Below are 16,437 nucleotides of genomic sequence, written 5' to 3' on the forward strand. Positions count from 1 at the left end.
AATCAGCCCTACATCTCCACAAAGTATTAGACAAAAGTGTTAAGTTTGTCTTTTCAAATACTTTTCCTCATCGGCGAGTAGATGCATAACAAAATGATTTCAATGACTGTAGCAGACTACAGTACTGTTCGACCTCTGGACTGCTTTGTATACTGTTTACACCTAATAAATTCAATGAGTGAGCAGCACAAGGTATGTAATGGATCAATGGATTTCCTCATTGTAAGTGAGCCTGCAGTCCATTGTATCTGTCCGATATATTACTCGCATTATCGTACGATTGGCCGCTACAGTTTAACATGTCCAAGCCAAGGTCGTTTACCATTTACATTTTGTAATCACACAAATTCTCACCTGTGTGACATGAAATGGGCTCGAAAGATATGAATCATTCTATTACATTCCCATTGACGAATCTGAAGATGAATGATAACTGGTCTATATGGGACAAATCTGGTGTTGAATCAATGACTGAAAAATATTTGGCATCCTTTAATTCATTTGCGATTACTTTTCTCCAAATACATCATTAAACTCCTCCTATACTTATATGTATAAATAAGATAAGACAAATAAGATACACTTCCCCTTCCGTTTTGGCCACGTGTTTTAATATGCTCCGATAGAAATGGGTCGAATTGAGATAGATGGTTTCCATTGTGAGGTGAACCTAACAGCTCGTCATCCACCCTGAACGCCAGTCCTCTTTCGGCTAAAAACGATATCAATCCCACCATACACTTCAGTAGCTCTTTCCAGTATTCCCTCTCTCCAGCAATTTGTTTGACCAGAGTCCATGTGTTTTTAGATCTATGCAATAAGGCTAGCATACAAGACATATGACCAGGGCTCCTCTCGAGTTCAGAAATCCATTTTGGGTACTTCAAGTCACTGAATCCATCTGTAAAGGCATGTCTTTTGGACGAAAACATTTTGCATAAATAACAGAACACCTGTCCCATTGGTGGAGAGTATAAAAGCCACTCTAGGGAAATAATATGGCTGTTTGGTGAGTGTGCATTGGTAAGGGAGTGTGTCTTACCACACAGACCACTATCCCTTAGGGAAGAAGTATATTTTGAGCTTCAGTTATGGAAAGCGGCAGCCCCTCTGTTAATAAGAATACTTATCACCGAATCCCTTTTTATATCTCCCCACAATGCTGGGTCGCTAATGGTCTCCCAAAACTCATCAACTGTCTTACTCTTACTGTGATCATCCTGAGTAAGATGACTTTGCGGTGGCGGCGGGTTGTGGTTATCACAGGCTGGCTCAGTATCACTGCTATCATGGATACATGTGCTAGCGCTATCTTCATTTGAAGGAGCAGAAGGAACATGTTTGCATTTTTAAAAAAGCAGGAGATTGTTGGTAGCTTTTGTAGCAATTGAGCTTCTCTTGCTTCTTTGTCTTTTTTTTTTGTAGCTTTCTTTTCATTGATCCACTTGGTTGTGGTTTTAAACAAATTTTTTTAATTTTTAGTAACCATCTTCTACACATGACTGCTTATGTTACTGTGGAGCGGAGGGGGGACATGGACATGCCCGTAATTCTCTCTCTCTCGAACCATCGTCACCGGCCGCCTTTATCCCTCGCGCACCTCATCAGGCCGATTGTGGACCGGGCGCGCGATACTCCGACCCGGCCCCGCCCCCCTCCGCTCCACAATTACACAATGATTTCCACTCACCTCTAGATGTCCCTCTCAACAGCGCAGCAATACATTACAATTAAATTTACCACTTAATACTTCGCAACTGCACAAAATAAGCACATAATTTCACAGTATTCAACACCATTTTACCTTTTTTTTTTTTTTTATATATATATAAATAACTATATGACAAAAAAAGAAATACACACAGTAAATCTGCCAGGGCCTAGTGCAAAAAAAAAAAAAAGTTCCCAGTAGGCATGTGCGTTAATCCGTACCTGGTTATATGCTGCAATTATACATTTATGCCCCACAGAGTAAAATTACATTAAAATTTAATTTTGAAATGCTAACATTTATTTGTTTTAAAATAGTTATGTTGTCACTATCAAAGGTTATATTTATATAATATACAAAAGTATATTAATACTGGCAACCAGTAAACATCGTAAGAGCATCACACAAAGCAGAGATACGTTCAAAAATAAGAATTACATATTTACGGGTGGTACAGTTGGGATATGTCCCTACCAATTTTTGCCTTTGTCAATTTTGTCCCCACCATTTTCTGAAATACACTCTCTTCAGGTAAGTGTCTAATGCAGCATAAACATCTCCAGTTCTTGAGCAGAATTTCCATTTCGTTCATATGAATTATAATAAATGTCAATGGAATCCTGAAGTTTATTATAATGAGTCCTGTTGCGATGAGTGACAACGGACAGGCATGTTCTCGAGCATGTATGGCTTTTCCCTTTTTTATAGACTTTTCATTTTGCACTGGCCTATTCAAAATGCGAGATTCACATCTAGCGTGCAAATAGTTCAAGTTCAGCTGTGCATTCGCTTTGCCCCAAACTGTCCCCACCACTTTTTAAAACAAAGTGAAACAAATTAGTGTCTATTATTTGATTAATGTCTCTGATGTTTTTTTTTTAAACAAAATTCACTAATTATCAAGAAACTGCATGAAGACACAGTGCCTTGAAGGTTAAACTGTTACTGCCGTTTTTAGTGGTACTGTGACAAACCAGGGTTCTCAAAGAAAGATTTAGAGCACCTGGAGTGGAGAGTGCGCATGTTAGAAAGTGAAACTAAAAAGCCTGCATAACCGCTCAATCTCTCCCTATCAGTTCTCACACCGTCGGTCACAACTCACTTTACATTAAGTATACTCAGATTTGTATTCACATATTTATTTGTTGTTTTCACATCCGTTTGCAGCATCTTTCTCCTCTCCATGTTCTAACTGCGCAGCGAGTCAGAATTACTACTGTAATGACTCTTGAAAATTAGGCACCTTAATATAGGTCAAATAAATAATTAATTTTAATAATGAATAAAACACATGTAATTCTTAAGTGTAAATTCTGAAAGTGTACATTTGCGATAGCCGCACTGTCATGTTTCATGTAGTGCTTACAGCCAATTAAAAAGAGATTGGCCCTGAATCTAGAAACAATCGCTGATCACATATTTAAGATGAAGATCAGCCGATTTAGATCGGCAGCTGATCAATTGGTGCATCATACCAAAACTGATAATTCTCTCATTATTTACTAACTCTTATGTGGTTTCAAACTCTGAATTTCTTGAATTTCACAGAACACAAACAAAAGCCCTATTCGGACAAGATTAGTTTAAATTACCTTTGAGTTATAATTATTACATCTGTGATTTAATGTACGGATGGGACTGAAGATAATGTTTATTACAGAGGTGAGTGTGTCTGTTTTCTAAATGAGGCCTTTCCAGAAGGTTGAACACATTTACACAACTTAGGTGATAAAATGGGTAAAAATTATTTATTAATAATAAATTATACATTCCTTATTTTAAAAAGCCTATTAAAATAAACTTCACGAGTTGCTTCATTGTGGCTGCTTATGATAAACCCACTAAAATGAACAAGACATATTTGTGCATTTTTATAATTATACCATTACATTGTTGAGCTGTGAAATGTACTGTGAGTATATTACAGTGGCCAATCTTAGCAGTTTACGTGATTTGGCTGTCCTTGATGTTATTTTCTTAATTTTTTGTTGGATGGCAAATATGCTACATCCATATTGAATGGTGCACAGCAGGCAGATGATTGGCACACGTAAGTATGATCTGAATGGTAGTTTATATATCACAGACATTCACGTTCGGACAGGATTAGATTTCTCAGAGGACCCTTGAGTTTGCTGAAAAACAGTAAGTAATTTGCTCAGATATTTTTACAGAGGTTGTGAGAAAAACAGATTTGTCAGATTCGGACGGGATTAAAATGATAAAGTACGTCATGAATTTCCCTAACCTTCTCAGGAAAACTAGTCCCGTCCGAATAGGGCTAAAGATATTTTAATGCAGATATGATGTCTAATTGTCCATAGAATTAAAGGTTCCAACACCAAAGGCCCCAAAAAGGACATAAATTCAGTGGTTTACTCAATTAGCATGCAAACTGGTTTCAGGTGAGAACTGATGATAATATGACACTTTTTTACACCTTGCCATTGCAGTCTCTAGGCACGATCATCATTTCAAGCTCGATTACACTTCCTAGTGCTTGACGCATGTGCAGAGCACTAGATGATGCTATAGGAAGAGTAATCGAGCTTGATCGCCAAGGAGACTGTCAAGATTTATAGTGAAAAAGGAGTTATTTTTTGGTCTGTTCTCACCCAAAATCAATCAGATTGTTTGGTCCCCATTGACTTGGATTGTACTGATATATTTACATAATTTCTCCATAAAATAAAATCTTTGTGTTCCATGGTAGAAAGTCATACAAGTTCAAGACTGCATAAGGGCGAGTAAATAAGAGAATAAACATATAATTTTTAGGTGAACCATTACTGTAATAACATCTTAAAACTAAAGGGGTAAAACATTTTCACTGCTTTTTTCTTATTATTATTATATTAGAAACAATTATAATTATCAGTTCAAACTACTTATGTCAAACATGTTTACTTTAAGCCCCAAATAAAAATATCAAAAGGACTTTGAAACCAGACTAATTGAAAACAATGTTTTGTGTGAATTAAATGTTAGATGTATTTAACCGAAAGATCCGGACCAAACAAAACGAGTCACGTCTCAAGCATACATGATCAATAAAGAAGAATGACAATTCACAACTATACAACTTAAAGAGATTATTATAGTTTTCCGTTACTTAAAGACTGTATCGGCGCACAACCGTGAATAATAATAATAATCTCACAAGTCCGATACACAAAAACAAATAAAAGGAGGAATATGCACGTGTAACTCTGTATGTATAACCAGTTCTCTACTAAATACATTCATTCAAGTAATCTCAACATTTCCTGGTCAGGATATACAAGTAACGAAGTATATGTAGACGCACAAAACATACATAAAAAAAACTAAAATCAGCACTTCTCATACCAACACAAACAGTTTCAATAACATTATCGTATGGAAGGAAACTACTGGATAAATTTAAAGCAGTTTCCAATCGTTTAATTCACCTGAAATGCTGAAGCGCTCAAAAACAAACCTGCATACAGAAGAATGACTCGCGTCGCAGCGTTATGATGACGTCATCTTCTTCGTTGGATTTACTGGCGGGTTGCATACCGCCATCTCTTGTGCTGGAGTGTAAAGAGACTTAAGTCCAAAGTCCAGGCACAATACTATACTGGAGGATATCTTATGTCCCGTTCTTAACCCTTCGTGATATTTTTGTCTATTTCATTAGTGCTATTTCGATCATAATTTCCTAAATCTACAATACACTCAGGACCTTCAGGACAACAATGTCACCGTTACAATTTGTTACAGGACCCATCCACATATACTGTATTCCCCTTAATAAAATTCTGGCCAATTTGTACCCAAAATTAGTGAATGGGTGAGGCAGGGACTAACCACCTCTATTCTATACTTTTGCCCTTTGAACTGAAAAATGATTGGCACTAAGGTGTAATCGTGAATATCCCCATGCACACACCTCACCCTCACCCTCACCCGGCATGCTGGGTCCAATGCCTCGCCTTAATCAAGCATTGATAAATTGAGGTTTGGTTCCACCAAGGCTTGATATGTACCTCCTTGGTTACTCACTGGTCCCAGCTCGATTGGGTGTGGCCTGTGGTGCATCAGGAATCTGAACCAATGCCCCCACCTCCATCAGATGGCATTGGTCCAGCAAATTCCCAGGCTTCCCACAGCACCAGCAGACAGGCCCAGGTTCTATGCCCACACTGATGGCTACGAAGTCACCTACCTGTGAGGAAGAGGAGACAGCCACAGGAGGGTAGGGGAAACCACGGGTCTGGGAAGCAGGTTTCGGGGCCAGGTATCCCCAGTTCCGGGGAGCAGGAACAGGAAAAGGGGAGGTTGGAAAGGGGGAAGGGTGATAGAGAGAGAAGAGGGCTCGCTGAATGTCAGCAAGCAAAAGTGCTGTCGATGTTGTCCCGGACTCCGGTCGACCCATTGCAAGATGGCTCTCTTCAAGTTCTGATACCTCAGGAGGTTGGCAACTGAGAGTTGTTGTACAGCCACCGGGGCTCCTCCCGACAGCAGCGCCAGCTTTTGTGGATTATTATAAATAGTCAGAAAAGACCAAGAAAGCTGGCACACGGTTTCTCCCAGATGCAGTTGAAATTCAAGTAATTCAACATTTTGAGCAGAATTATAAGTTATTTTAGTGGATTTCCTGTATTAACATGAGCTTCAGATGTGTGCTTCTCTTCTGTGTATCTACATGTTTATATAAGCTATCTATAGACACACTATAGAAGATCCGTGAAGTTCTCGTGCTTTTGTTTGCATCCGCTTTGTTTAATTTTCTGATCGAACTGCTATTTTCTTTTAAAGCAGCTTGTAACTGGCAAAGTTTTAACTCTTGTTTTAGTGCAGCAGTTTATTGGCAGGTGAGGGGTGGCACTTCATTGCTACCAGGATACATACAGGACAGATTAGCATTTACACCTCAAATGCAATCTGATCACATGCATTTTTGAGTACCTTTGTATGTGGTTTGTCGTGACCCTGTTTAGACCTTAGGTTTAGTATTTAGGGCTGGTCACATGTGTTTGGATCACCCCAAGCACATCCTAATACCAGGTGGAAACGGGGTCTAAGAGGACAAAGACGACATTCGTCTAAATATGATTCATAGAAAAAAAAATTATGGTAGTTCATTTCAAATTAGCCGCATCTGAATTCATGACAGAGTATGCACTGCATTTGATCAGCAGTGGAAAAGTTAGCTATTCAAGCTCTATACTTAAGTGAAAGTGCACATAGCAAACCAATATAGGCCTATTTCTTAAAAGATAGCAAAATTCATACTCCCGCTTGGACGGCTATTTTTCCACTGAGAAAATAGGATGCATTTCACCAAAATGACATTATCTTCAGAAAGCTGAGTATCAGACTACAGCATCATCAACAGGTGATCGTACACTCTCCATCTCTCTCTCTCTCTCTCTCGCTCTCTCTCTCTCTCTCTCGCTCTCTCTCTCTCTCTCTCACACACACACACACATCCTTGTTTCTCCAATAACTTGTCAGAAACTGCCCAAGCTGTGATACTAGTTCTAAAGTGGCATTTTTGAGAGGCTTGGTCACATAATTTAGTTTTTACTATTTACTTGGTCATTGAACTGTTGCATATGTCCATTGAACACTCTTGCATGTGATATTGCTTAAATATAGAATTGTTCTATAGTCTATACTGTATTTAGTGCAATTACATCAGAAGTAACTAATGAAATTACTGAAAAATTAAGAGTAATCCCTTACTTTACTTTTTTATGAAAAAGTCATTTAAATGATTGAATAAATACCCAAATTCTATGCTTATTTTGGTAGAGATTTTAATGTGGCTTTAGATAGTAGCATTGACAGATGGCCTCAAAAACTCCCTGACAATACTAGGCTACTTGAAAATGTTTATGCAAAGATTCTCCTTAATCGATAGTTGGAGAGAGCTGCATCCTTCTCAAAGGATGTTCACATGGAGCAATAACTCTCTCTCTGTCTTCCCAGTCCCGAATTGACCTGTGGCTTATTTCAGAGGAATTATACAATTCCTCTACTGACATTTTGCCATCACAATTTTCTGACCATAAGAGTATATTTATTCGTACCTATTTTCTAGCTTCTGATAATGTGCACGGGTTCTCTTCTTACTGGGAACTTAAAAACTCTGTTCTTTCTTATAGTGAAGTAAAAGATTAAATCAATAAGAATTCACAAAAATTGGAATAAAGCAAGAGAGAAGACTTACAGCAGCAACTGAGAATTTACTAAATATTATACAAAAAACTTTTGTGATGCCTCTATCCCATTGAAAGGTCTGAATTTTATTGATTTTGATTCCCTTAACAATACATTTAAAATGAATTGGCTGAATCAATATCTAGCCAAATCAGCTTCTATTTGGAATGTCTTTCCTCAACTTGTTTTTTCACAACTTGGTGGCATTCATTTTCTCTTAATGTGTAATTATGATGTATCCAAACTCCTTATCAAATTTCCAACTTTCTTCGACAGGTTCTCTTAGCATGGGCTCTAATTTATAAATATAACTTTTCACCACAGAAGTGTTTTATTTGGAACAATAAGAACATTTTATTCAAGAATAAATCTCTGTTTTATTATGATTGGTTTAGTAATGGTTTGTTTTTTGTGAAGCAGTTGTTTAATAATCAAGGTCTTTTGTTCAGGTACTCAGAATTTCTCTCTAAATACCAATAACCCCAAAATAATTAGCTACAGTTATGGGAGCTATTGCTTCTGGTTTGTGTATGCTTTTTAAAAACTGTAGTCACACATCAGTATATACTGTATTTGTTCTCAAATTCGTTTTTTTGAGTCAAGAGCCAACAATTATAAAATAAGATAATTATTTCTTAAGAATTTGATTTCTGTTCCACCAGTAATTTCCTTTTGGAATAATTTGTTTGTTAACCTTAATTGGAAAAAAATCTGGTTTTTACAGCAAAAATTATTTCTCTCAAACAAAGTGAAAGAAGTTTCCTTTAAGCTGATACACAGGATACCCTGTTAAGAAATGTATACAAATGTTTAGAGCTGACATTGATTTAACATGCTCTTTTTGTCTGAACTCTGATGAAACAGTGGTACACTTATTATTTTGGTCATGTCACTACACTCAGAAGCTTTGGAATGATATTGGTGTTTTTGTCAAATGTAAGATTTTGCCAGGCTTCTCAATACATATGAGAAACATTATATTTGGGTGTTACGTCCCTGTGTGATGTTAATGGGTTTCTTTAGGAGTTTTTTTTTTTCTTCCTCTCGGTTCCCTTACGACTTCAGTCCACTTGACATTGCGTTACTAACGCATATGAGGAGTGCCTTCACACAAGACCTATTTGAACCCTCTCTACAATAACGCCAATATTCTAATATTGGCTATGGTGTTTGAGCCCCAACTGTTTTTGGCGTGAAACTGACCACTCGTTTCGGCGCGAACTGACCACTATAAAACAGGTGCACACACACCATATCCTCAGAATTTCTTCCTTCAAGACAGCGATTACCTCTTGTCTCGAAGCCCTTTACCTTCACCGTCGATTCACACCAGTCAGCAGACGGAATCTTCACAGCAGAGAAGACTCTCCGCTCCCCTGCAGTGCTCCGGCGAACATCACTCCGCCTCGCCGCTTGACGCTTCGCTGGTGAATGGACCTCAGCATTCTGATTCTCCGCAGCGCATCGGCAGGTGTAGAGTATCCTTTTAAGCAAATACTTGTGTTATAAATATAAATGATATAAGTTATATAAATATAAATCTATATTTATATATCTAGAAGAGCCACATATGTGTTCGCGTCTTTTTCAAGATGTCGTTCCGTAAGTGTTCCTTGTGCGAGAGACACATCCCGCCGTCAGACAAGCATGAGAGCTGCGTTTTCTGTCTGGGCCGCGCCCACGCAGAGGCGGCTCTCATGGAGACAGACTGCCCTCACTGTGAGGACATGAGTCTCAAGTCGCTTCGCTCACGAATCGCCCTCGTTCTGAGGGACGATTCAGCCTCTCGCGCCCTCCCACCAGCCTCTTCTGTGATTCCCGAGGGTTCACACGAGGGGGCACGGCGGGGCCGCGAGGTCGAGCAGGATGAACTTGAGGTGGATTTCGTGCCGGCACATGCCCCACGAGCCCCTCAATCTCCACGAAGCGCATATTTCCCCATACGCTATGTGCGAGATGAGCTCCGGCCCTCTGAAGGAGCGTGCGGCCTCGTCTCGTTTGGTGGATCTGACGCTGGGGATGATAAGGATGATAATGACGATGTCATGTCTCTCGCTGCATCAGGCGACTGGTCAATGGATGATGCTACCGCCCCTCCCCCCAGCGAGGGCGAGGATCGTGTGCGCACCACTGACAGGGAGATGCTTCGCGTCCTTGCAAGGGCGGTCGAAGAACTCAATCTCGAGTGGTCTCCCCCAGAGGTACCTGGACAGTCTCGTCTTGATGAGTGGTTCTTGCAGTCCAGACGCCGTCAAGCGGCCGCGCCCCGCAGAACTGCCCCGTTCTTCCCTGACGTGCACAGCGAACTATCCTGAAAAGTCCTGGCGCACGCCCCTCTCAGCGCGCACGCGCAGTGACTACGTTCTCTCAAACGTGGACCAGGGTGAAAAGAACGGCTATGCTCAACTACCCCCAGTGGAGGAGGCGGTAGCAGCACATCTCTGTCCAACGAGTAGCAGGGCATGGATATCACGCCCCATTCATCCTTCTAAGCCGTGTAGGCAGACGTCCACACTGGCGGGGAAAGCCTACTCAGCGGCAGGACAAGCTGGATCAGCACTCCATGCAATGGCAGTGCTTCAGGTATTCCAAGCGAAGCTCCTTAGACAAATGGACGAGCAAGGCTTTGATGCGGAGACTTTTAAAGAGCTCCGGGCCGCTACAGACTTGGCGCTGCGCGCCACGAAAGTCACGGCGCAGGCCATCGGGAAGTCCATGGGTAACCTGGTAGTTCTGGAAAGGCATGTATGGCTGACACTCACGGAGATGAGTGACAGAGAGAAGACATCTCTATTGGATGCCCCAGTGTCTCCAGCCGGCCTCTTTGGCGACGCAGTGAGTACGTTTGCTGAGCGCTACGTCACGACTCAGCAGCAGTCACAAGCCATAAGGCACTTCATGCCCAAACGGAGCATAGCGCAGACGGCTCGCCCCCGCTCGGTCTCAAGTCAGCGCCTGGCTAAAAGACCCATGCCCACTAACTCAGCGCCTGCACCGGCCCCCGCCGAGCCACCAGTGAGGCCACGCAAGCCTTGGCCCAAACGGAAGCAGCCGTATCAGCGCCCACCTCGCGCCGACGGGAGGAACTCCCCCGCGCAGCGGAAGCGCTCCTGACGGGCGCAATGCTTTGAAGAGGAAAATGGAGCCCGTCGTAGTGGAAGTACGTGGAAGTAGCCATCAGAGGATGGGTACATGGTGGCCATAAAGGGATGGACATGGTCAGAAACAATGCTCAGGTAGGCCGTGGCATTTAAACGATGCCCAATTGGCACTAAGGGGCCTAAAGTGTGCCAAGAAAACATCCCCCACACCATTACACCACCACCACCAGCCTGCACAGTGGTAACAAGGCATGATGGATCCATGTTCTCATTCTGTTTATGCCAAATTCTGACTCTACCATCTGAATGTCTCAACAGAAATCGAGACTCATCAGACCAGGCAACATTTTTCCAGTCTTCAACTGTCCAATTTTGGTGATGTCTTGCAAATTGTAGCCTCTTTTTCCTATTTGTAGTGGAGATGAGTGGTACCCGGTGGGGTCTTCTGCTGTTGTAGCCCATCCGCCTCAAGGTTGTGCGTGTTGTGGCTTCACAAATGCTTTGCTGCATGCCTCGGTTGTAACGAGTGGTTATTTCAGGCGAAGTTGCTCTTCTATCAGCTTGAATCAGTCGGACCATTCTCCTCTGACCTCTAGCATCAACAAGGCATTTTCGCCCACAGGACTGCCGCATACTGGATGTTTTTCCCTTTTCACACCATTCTTTGTAAACCCTAGAAATGGTTGTGCGTGAAAATCCCACTAACTGAGCAGATTGTGAAATACTCAGACCGGCCCGTCTGGCACCAACAACCATGCCACGCTCAAAATTGCTTAAATCACCTTTCTTTCCCATTCTTACATTCAGTTTGGAGTTCAGGAGATTGTCTTGACCAGGACCACACCCCTAAATGCATTGAAGCAACTGCCATGTGATTGGTTGATTAGATAATTGCATTAATGAGATATTGAACAGGTGTTCCTAATAATCCTTTAGGTGAGTGTATATATATATATATATATATATATATATATATATATATATATATATATATATATAGATAGATAGATAGATAGATAGATAGATAGATAGATAGATAGATAGATAGATAGATAGATAGATAGATAGATAGATAGATAGATAGATATTTACTTATGCCCCCTTTTTAAGTACGGGCTCTGCATCATTTACACAACTGCCTGCATTCAGGCTGTTATATTTCCATAGGTCACAAGCACTTCATTATAAATAAACTCCCTTCCCGGCCGGGTTCATAAGGAGTAATTCATACTATATGACTATAGCTCATATATTCATTATGAGTGCTCTCCTCCTGGCGATCATGAGGATCACTCACTGTGGCATACTCATGTCGGTCGTCGTCCTATAAGACTGCGCCGCCATGTTTCCTCTTTAGGAAGTCATGTCATGTAGTGCGGCGTGATGGGATTCTGTTCCCCATATGCATTAGTAACGCAATGTCAAGTGGACTGATGTCGTAAGGGAATGTCTCGGTTACGTATGTAACCTCGGTTCCCTGAGACGAAGGGAACGAGACATTACGAACGCTAGCCGCACCACAAGACTCAGAGTTCTTGAGGCACGAGCAATGCGCTCCTTGTTCTTAGTCAGAAATTCTGAGGATATGGTGTGTGTGCACCTGTTTTATAGTGGTCAGTTCGCGCCGAAACGAGTGGTCAGTTTCGCGCCAAAAACAGTTGGGGCTCAAACACCATAGCCAATATTAGAATATTGGCGTTATTGTAGAGAGGGTTCAAATAGGTTGTGTGTGAAGGCACTCCCCATATGCGTTAGTAACGCAATGTCTCGTTTCCTTTGTCTCAGGGAACCGAGGTTACATACGTAACCGAGACGTTTCTGTCTTTCGCTTTTCGCAGATTTAACGTTCTGGTTGGTTGACTCTATTGCCCATCATCCGAACTGATGACGTCACCATGATGCCTACGCCCATAACCGGAAGCCCGCGATTATATAAAATGGCACGCCAACGCCAACACTGACAGCTCGCTCCACATTCGGATTCTTCCGAATGCTTTGAATGTTTTTCTTGATGTCTTGTTTGACTGTGGTTTTCACGTCTCTGAACTGTTTGACTATTTCAATGTACTTGTGCTGGCTGGAGAAAAAAGGAATAGAAGTTATGTCACGTGATATACATTTTGCTCACTTAGAACGACTTACATTTACATTTATGCATTTGGCAGACGCTTTTTATCCAAAGCAACTTACAGAACACATATTACAGGGGCAATCCCCCCGGAGCAACCTGGAGTTAAGTGTCTTGCTCAAGGACACAATGGTGGCAGCCGTGGGGATCGAACCAGCGACCTTCTGATTTTACAGTTATGTGCTTTAGCCCACTACACCACCACCACTGCAGACTTGCTGTACAATCACACTAGGTCAGGGGCAAGTGCCAACTGCTGTTTTTTTGGGGGGGTTAGTTAGTATAGATACGACGTCACGGACGTTGAAGAGTTTTGTTTCTACATTTTCTTTTTTGCTTTAGGTATGCTTACTAAATAAAAAGATTAGGAAGATTGGACGTTTTTGTTTTTATTCATTTCTTTGATTTGGCATTGTCCAGTTCCTTTTCCTCCCCATCTTCAGTATTTGATGTGCATAGTGTAAATATTAGTAAAATACTTTTTTGATTGTTTCATATTGTAAACGGTACACGGTTGGTAAATAAATCTGTGTATATACTCAGGGCCGGACTGGGACACAATTTCAGGCCGGGAAATCCTACACCCATCCAGGCCATCCTATGCACCCAAATAAAATTTTGAAACACGGACAACCTTGTTTTTTTTCCCCCTAAATTACATTTATTTCACAGTATGACCATAACATAAAAACATAAACAACCAACCTAGAAGTAAAGCAGTCCTAATATCAAATGGGTCCTAAATCCTTAGGCTGTGGCCGTGCAAAATAATTAAAGGCTTTCTCTTGAACGGTACCCTCACTTCCCTTTTCCTTCTCTCCCTTCCACCAGGATCATCAGCCTCATACACTAAGTAAAAAGGAGTACTAGTGTTATTGGAAATTTAAACTAAAACATTACCATATATATGTATGTATGTAGTTATAAAGTTTGTGTATTTTTCTTGTACCTGTCTCTTCTCCACCTGTCACTTCTTCTGGCCTCGTGTTACAAACAGAACTGTCCCACTCTCCACCTTGGTGCAAAACAACCATCTTATTGTAATTTGTTTGCCCAGAATCTACATTTATTTTTAGTAAAAATCAAAGTATTATATTTATGACAAAATGTTATTGTTTTTATCTTAAAACTGCTTAAATGTCCAACATTTAGCAACACTATATTTCATACAATATGTAAATTTTTTTCTTTTCTTATTTTGCTTCTACCTGTCATCTCACTCCCTGGCTGAATCTGATGTGTGATCATTGCACCACAGCTAGTGCTAGGTTGGCTGTCTCCACCTTCATTTGATGGAAAAAAAAAGGACATTTGTATTACCTTATTAAATGTATGCATCATCTTTCATGTCAAATTCTTACATTTGATCAATAAATTCTGTTATAATAATAAGACACTATAGGGCTATTACCTATCAAATTAAAAAATGTGCACTGCAATTACAACTGCAATAAATAATGTTATGAGATTGATGTTTTAAATAAATGTTTGAATATAAAACAAATGCAATACTTAAACATTAAACTAAACCGCCAATAGGTGGCGGCAAGTGACCTTCTTAATTAGTGAGTCATTCATACAAAAGATTCGTTCAAAACGCTGAATCATTCAGTAACAAAACACTGCACTGCTGTAGCTTTCCTTTGGAACTATTTTAGTCAGTGAAATAGAACAAAAACAGTTCATATGGTTTGTGTCTAAAATGTAAGTAACTTAATAATAAATATTAACTACACTACTTGTTTATTGAACAATAAATTCAATGTAACATTTTCAATCGTGATAATATTCAGCAAAACAGCTCCCTTACCCAGATAGCAAAAAATGTCCACACGGCTTCTTTTTGCCGCCGACCCTAAGCTGTCGGCTATAGGTGCGTGCCACTGGCGGGGATGAAACGATTGCCGCCGAATTCGCCACTCCCATTTCTTGCGAGATGCCGCCCGCAAAAAGCTGGCGGGCCGCCTGTTTCATTTTCTCTGGCGGTTGCCTCGCGCCAATCGACCGCGGCCGGCTGGCGGCAAGCCGCTTTGAAATACAAGGACAGCTTAGACTCTCAAAATCGACCAGCCATGTTGGCTATTATTATTTTTTGCTCCAAAGCCATTAGGGTTTATAACATAGTATTGACTCTTGATTCCATGATAAGGTAAGGTTTAGGAAATTACATTTAAATTACTTTGAAACTCTGAAGCGATTATACAGTAATATGTGTAAAATATATTGAATTATTTTATGCACTTAGGTGGAAGTTGTTTACATTTCTTTGATTGATGCACATTTGAGACATGCACCAATAAACCAAAAATAATTCCTTTTGTAAAACTTACTTGGCACTAAATATCTTTCTGATTAGGTTTTAAAATAGATATTTAATTCATATTATGAACAATTTAGCAGAATAAATTTGTACATTCACCTTGTCTCGTTTTGCCCTTACCTCTTGTTTGCCCATTTTGTCCCTTTTGGTCTTCCGTAAGTTTTACTTTCGTCCCTTATTTAACTCCACAGTCCCCTTGTTAGCGTTCATGTTCTCTGTTATTAGTTTCACCTGCACCCGCCCCCTCTGGCTCTCGCGCTCGCTCACAATCATCAGAGTATTAGTTTCACCCGCACTCGTTCTAATCACTAGATTATTAGTCTCACCTGCACTGTTCCTTTTCCCCTATATATACGCTGCCCTTTCGCTTCACTCTTGTTGGTTATTGTTTAGTTTACCCCTTCGCTTTGCCAGCTCTAGTGTTCCCCTAGCTTCCCCTGTCTTTTCCTCTCGCTTGTCTCGTCTCGTTGTGTACTGATTTCCCGGCTTCGACCTAACGCTCCCCTTGACTACTCTTCTGTGGATTTGCCCCTTTGACATGCTCTGATTCCCCGGCTTCGACCTCACGCTCCCCTTGACTACTCTTCACTGGATTTGCCCTTTTGTACTGTTGCCTGCTTTTGTTTAATAAAGCAGTTTTTACCCCGACATTGTGACTGTCTCGTTTTGTGTATGCGTTACAGAATAACCAACCTTATACAGAACAGTCACAATGGATCCCCCGGTGGATTTTCGCAGCTCACTAGAGCAGATTTTCACAGCACGTTCTGCACGAGGATCTACGGTTGGGAGACATGACCAAGCCCTCACGGCCCAGGGGCAGCAGGTACGTACTATTTCCGATTCATTTCACCCTGTTCTACCTGTGTCTGTCCCTGAGCCCGTTGATGCTCTCAACGCATCCGTGGGTGCCGTAAGCTTTCCACCCCTGGAGAGGTTTGATGGCTCTTCGGAGGCTTGCCAAGGGTTTTTTATGCAGGGCAGCGGT

At 41.0% G+C, this 16,437-nt stretch overlaps 1 protein-coding gene across 2 annotated transcripts in view; it reads right to left on the bottom strand.

Annotated features, from left to right (window-relative positions):
• LOC127648811 (zinc finger protein 239-like) overlaps window positions 1-5,195 on the bottom strand; it is a 95,272-nt gene extending 90,077 nt beyond the window's left edge. The window contains exon 1 of one of the 2 annotated variants that reach the window (XM_052133578.1): window positions 5,143-5,195. The gene's annotated coding sequence lies outside the window, so the exon portion shown is untranslated. The remainder of the gene's footprint in view (window positions 1-5,142) is intronic. The other variant, XM_052133581.1, reaches the window with a different exon arrangement.
• Window positions 5,196-16,437: the final 11,242 nt, after the last annotated feature.

Source organism: Xyrauchen texanus, chromosome 9 (genome assembly GCF_025860055.1).
Source record: "Xyrauchen texanus isolate HMW12.3.18 chromosome 9, RBS_HiC_50CHRs, whole genome shotgun sequence".
Classification (NCBI taxonomy): domain Eukaryota; kingdom Metazoa; phylum Chordata; class Actinopteri; order Cypriniformes; family Catostomidae; genus Xyrauchen; species Xyrauchen texanus.